Here is a 6,009-nt window from a genome sequence, read left to right on the forward strand (position 1 = left end):
GCAGCGGTGGGATTGGGAAAAAGAGATATTGTAACCTTGTTTAGCTTTGAATCCTAAGTGTGGGATCGTAACATTCATTAATTTGCAAATATAAAATTTTGTTATAAACAAAAACTGAAGGCGATGACAGTTTAATAAGATTTTATAGGGAATGACAGTTTATGGTAAAGCTCACCGGTAGGAATCTGGTGATAGGCGGCAATGGAATATATTATAGTATATAAACATGTAACGAATAGAACCAGAGTAGCGTATTAACCCATACGCTACGGGCGGTGACTATAGTCACCAAACGCCTGACGTTCGCTACGTATGGGCGGTGACTATAGTCATGCAACGTCTGATGCTCACTACATACAGGCGGTCAGTGTGTGCTTGTGTTCGACTGCATACTACGAAGCGTGGACACATAGAATAATTTCGATACTATACCTGTTTGTAGGTAGGAGCGATAGAAGTGTAGAAAAATAAACAGAGATAAGCACGTACGTATGCGACAAAAGTATAAGGTCCAAACGAACCGACGGTCGAAATAAAGAAAGAAGGTGTGAAGTCTGCTTTTTAAGTTGTATAAGTGTGTAAGTCTGTGTAAGTCTGGAAGGTATATTTATACGTGTCATTTCTTTTCTATTTTTCTAATCTATTTTTCTATTTCTATTTTTCTATTTTTCTATTTCTATTTAAAAATGTTTCTATTTGATTGAAAAATTTATATTAAATCTTCATTTCGCAAATATTATAATAAATAATTATGAAATAGATAGATAGATAGATAGATAGATATTTACTGCGTCCCCGAAGGGTTGCACTCCTTTAACAATCATCTCCTTAACCTAACTTAACACTACCCTCTCCCTCACTTCCTCTTCTTCCTCTCCCCCTTCACCCGTTCCAAACCTCCACTTCTTCCTCCCTTCTTCCCCTCCTTGCCTCTCCTTCTTCTCTCTCATGCTCCCAATCCTCTTCATGCACTCCTCCCCCATTCCACTCTCATCCAAAATTTCCTTGATCCTCTCTTCCACTCCTCTCCCGTCCTCCTTCACGACCGCTCTACTGCAGCCCTCCAACACGTGCTCCCATGTCTCTCTCTCCCAACCACACATCCTACATTTTTTCTTCTCCTCCTCTTCCCAGTATCTCCCTTCCCTCATCTCATTCCCCAATCTAAATCTCGCCACTCTTCTTTTTAATTATGAAATACATAGAATATATAATAATTGTATTGTCTGAAATATTTTAAAAAGAAGAAGGATTACTAGATACATCAGAGAAAAAGAATTAGAGAACACTGTAGGATACATTAGGAGCCGCTGACAAATTCCATTCAAAAGGGCAAGAATGTAGATAAAAACGGGAAATTGAAAAGCATACTAACAAAAACAATTTTATACCTTAGTTACAAAAAATGGATTATTTATATTTACTTAATTTCTGATGAATTATATTTCCTTTGATAAACATTCTACAATTTTTGTTTCTATTTATGGCTATCGCATTCAGCATTCCATTTTTATTGTTTGAATTTGGAAAAGTGTACTTTTTATCAGCTATTCCACCCAGAGATTATACCGGTGACCTTTATTATATATCGTTATAATATTATAATAAATAAATCCTACAATTATCTTACTCTTGAAACTGTGCATTCGTCTTATTCTTTCGAAACTTAGATTTTGGAAGGTTTCACTTCTAACACGTGTGATCTGCACACATGTTTTTTTATTGTTACATGTAGACAATAAACAAAATCGAAGTTCACCGTTTTTGGAAGTTTCTAGAAGATCTAATTGTTTTATAATATATGAATAACCGCTTTTCATCGGAACTGAAAATGTAGAACGGTATTCTTATGTAAATCATTTAGACTTATATATAAATGTTAAGAAATTTTTAAAGAGAAAAGAATGATTTATTGAATTAGAAAACAAAATAATATATGTACATTACTAGTTAAAGATACTTAAAGAAATAAAACATTGACTTTTACCTCCTATTATCTGGTATAATTACAGGATAAAGTGAACGATTAAAATTAATCAGTATTGCCAGATACAAACCAGAATGTTGTAATAAATTTATCTTTATATTGTACGTGTGTTTGATGACGAGCATGAGAAAAATCTTACAATATTTGCATTTAAAATGAAAAACGTATACACTTAAATTCTTTAGGACTAAGTCCTTTTTATTTTGTTTTTTTAATAATATTTATATGTAAATACACATAAGCATATTTAGAGGGTGTCTCATATCAGATATGTATGTATATATACATATACATGTGGGGTGTGAGAATGTGAGTGAGAACACTGAAGCATGGGTGGGCCAGAGAGTATCGGGTATAATCAAGCAGAAGACAAACAATGTAAAATAAATAGCTGAATATCGATAGCGAAATCGTCGCACAAAGAAGTAGATTAAAGAAAAGAAACCAAGAATCAGTCATCGTTTAGTAGCTAAGCAAAGAAGGCGTTTTATCATCACTTTGTATTTTTATTTCTTTATATAGAATATATTGCATATCCGTGAAGAGGAGTTTTTTCTTTCTACATCAACTTATTAACAACACCGCGGAATTCTTTCCTATTTTACTTGTTAGATATCCTTTAGGAAGACTAACAGGAGAAGGGGAATTCCACATACATATCATAAATTATTAAAAAAAAATTAAAATATAAATCAGTCGCGATAGTATGCAAAAATAACTTACAAAAATTTCATAACAAAAAAGAAATAAGGAAGAGAGTTTTACCTAATTCGAATTTGTATAAAGATACTTTTTGCTTTCTTTTTTTTTATTATCACAATAAACGAAAAATATATGAGAATAAAAAATAGATATTTTCGATACATATGTGCGAAGTGAGGCATTCCAGGGCTTACAAATTGAAACACGAGCCAAAGAAACGGGGCGTTTACAACGGGGCCGACTACGCAGATTACCCCCACGGGCCGTTAGGCGAGTGGTGGTAAGTGTACTTGGTCTCGTCGTAAATGCCTTGTTTCTTCTGGCGAGTGTCTCAATTAAGCCCTGTGAATGCCAAGTTAGGACATATTTATCGAACAATATTTTTTGTAACGACTGCTTTCAAAGTTCAACAGAGAGAAATTATTCATTTACAAAGAAATGTTGTAATTAGCTTAACTATATTAGTTATCAAAAAATTTTAATCAATCCATAATAAGGTTACATTTTAAATAAAGTTTTTAATTCAATTTCATATAATTTTATTTTTATTATTTCAAATTTAGATCTTAATTACTGATAATAGAACAAAAATAATATTATTTTTTAGCGTCAAAATGAAAATTAACCGCACAGTTATTAAATGTAAATTTCATTCATTCATTTAACTTTTTTTTTTTTAATTTTAATTAAAGTGATAGATAATTTTCATTCCTGCACGGTCAATCGGTTGGAAAGTACTACTTTTCCGTACGCTACTATAGTAACAACCATAGTTACTACATAGTTACCACCATCACGAGAATACGCGACTTTACGGTTGCTAGGCAAAGGCTAAAAAATTGAACTTTGAAAGCAGGAGTTATAAAAAAATTATTTAAGGAAAAAAAAGAAAAATTGAAAAATAGATATAAAAAATATAAAATAACGCAACTGTTTATCTATTACAATTATATATTGTATTATTATATTGATCACAGATTTCATTTCAAAGATACAATATTTTTGCCTAATTCGGTTTTTTATATGAGAAAAATACATTCTATTATTAAATAATATTTTTTATCAATTTCAAAATTCGTTAACATAAGACTTTTTTCTTCAATTTTGAAAAAAAAAACTGATTGAGGCTATCAATTAAAAAAATGAAGATTATAGTTTGAGGGTATGTGTATGTGTCTACCTCGCTAACAAAAAAAGTCGACAATTTATAATCCATGACATTTGAGAAAACAAGAAATAATAAAAACAAAGTATCGAATATATAAGAGAAATAGATCGACTACAGACCAGATGTTTATTATTCGACAGATCTTAGAGAAAAAATAGAAATTTAATCAGCCGGTACAGCAACTTTATATCAATTTCCAAAAAGCGAACAACTCGATAAAACGAGAAAAAATGCTAGAAATCATAATACGACAGGGGATACCAAGAAAATTGGTCAATCTGGTTCAACTTTGCCTAAAGGAAACTAGGGGTAAAGTGAGGTTATGTAACCAAATGTCGGAAGATTTTAATATCCATAGAGGGTTAAAACAGGGGGACGCATTGTCACCCCTTTTGTTCAATTTTGTACTGGAATTTGCTATCAAAAAACTGTAGAAAAGTAAAGATGGTCTACAGTTGAACGGGACACCACAATTGTTGACATACGCGGACGATATTGCTTTGTTAGGGGACAATGAAGAGGCATTAATTAATAGCGCAAAAATATTAATAGATAATACTAAAGATCTGGGACTGCAAATAAGCGCGGAAGAAACCAAATATATGGTAACCGATAGAGTTCAGAATAGCCCTAGTACTGGAACTTTGGTCGTCCGGGATAAAACTTTTGAGCGGGTCAGCAACTTTAGGTATATTTAGGATCGATCATAAACCAGACGAACGAAATTAACGAAGAACTCAAGAAAAGAATTAATCTAGGCAACTCATGTTTTTATTCGGTTAACAAACTACTCAGCTAGCGGTTACTGTCTAGGTAGTTAAAAATCAGGATATACAGGATAATCATCCTGCCGGTAGTCCTTTATGGTAGCGAATCGTGGTCGCTTACGTTACGGGACGAAAAGAAATTCAGGGTCTTCGAAAACAAAGTTCTTCGTAAAATCTTCGGTGCAAACCGTGATGAGGAAATGGGCGAATGGTGTAAAATCCATAACGTTGAAGTACATCGATTGTACAACAAACCGGACATTATCAACGTCGTAAAATCACGCTGATTAAGATGGGCTGATCACGTGGCGTGCACGGGGGAGGATCGAATAGTATCGATAGTAAACTCAGGTAAATGAATTATTTTTCTCTTACACTTTTCACACTTTGAATTTGAGATATTTTTATCGTGGGTTAGCATACACAATTATTTCTTTTTGTGTTGCAACTAATAACTGTAGATGCTGTTAAAGAAGGGAACAATTGTGGTAGTATCTTTTTCGTTTCATCGGATTTTGAATTACAACGATTTTAAAATCTATTTCTATTTTCGTTGTTTTATTTTATAATATTAAAAATTTTTTTTTAAATTTATTTTCTATATTTTTTTTTCTATATTTGTAAAATAAGTTATATTATTTTATTCTTATTGAAAATATAAAGTAAATAAGGTTTTTTTGTTTTTGTAACGTGTCTAGTTTCTTCTATTTAAAAACTATTCTATTTTATTGAAAAATTAGTATAAATTTCCTAAATACGCAAATATTTTAATTAAAAAACATGTTTTTGGATATTTGTAAGAAAAATATTCTCCAATGTTGTTTAATTTTTTTTTCTCTGATGTATCTCATAATCATTTCATTTTTTGTAAAATATTGCAGATAATACGATTATTATATTCTATATATTTCATAATTGTTAACTATAAAAATATTTGCGAAATAAATAATTTTATATTCATTTTTTAATAAAATAGAAACTTTTTTAAATAGAAAAGAAATGACACGTTTTGTTAAATAAAAACAGACCACGCACCTTCTTTCTTTATTTCGACCGTCGGTTCGTTTGGACCTTATACTTTTGTCGCATACCTACGTGCTTATCTCTGTTTATTTTTTTACCTTTCTATCGCTTGTACCTACAAACATTTCGAGTATCGAAAGAATACGTGTCCACGCTTTGTAGTATGCAGTCGCACACAAACATACACATATACAACTAGGAGCGATACTACGAAGCATAGCATAAAGAGGAGACCGAGAATAGGAAAAACTGTATAGTTATATTCCGTCTCATTCTCTCGCAGGCTAAATCCAATATGTTTGTCTCTTTTTCTCTCGTTATTTAGTATAGCAGGCGTTTCATAGCTCCGTTTCCGTTTATTT

The sequence above is a fragment of the Polistes dominula genome, unplaced genomic scaffold, assembly GCF_049000335.1.
Source record: "Polistes dominula isolate Pdom_NZ unplaced genomic scaffold, Pdom_raw_medaka contig_83, whole genome shotgun sequence".
Classification (NCBI taxonomy): Eukaryota; Metazoa; Arthropoda; class Insecta; order Hymenoptera; family Vespidae; genus Polistes; species Polistes dominula.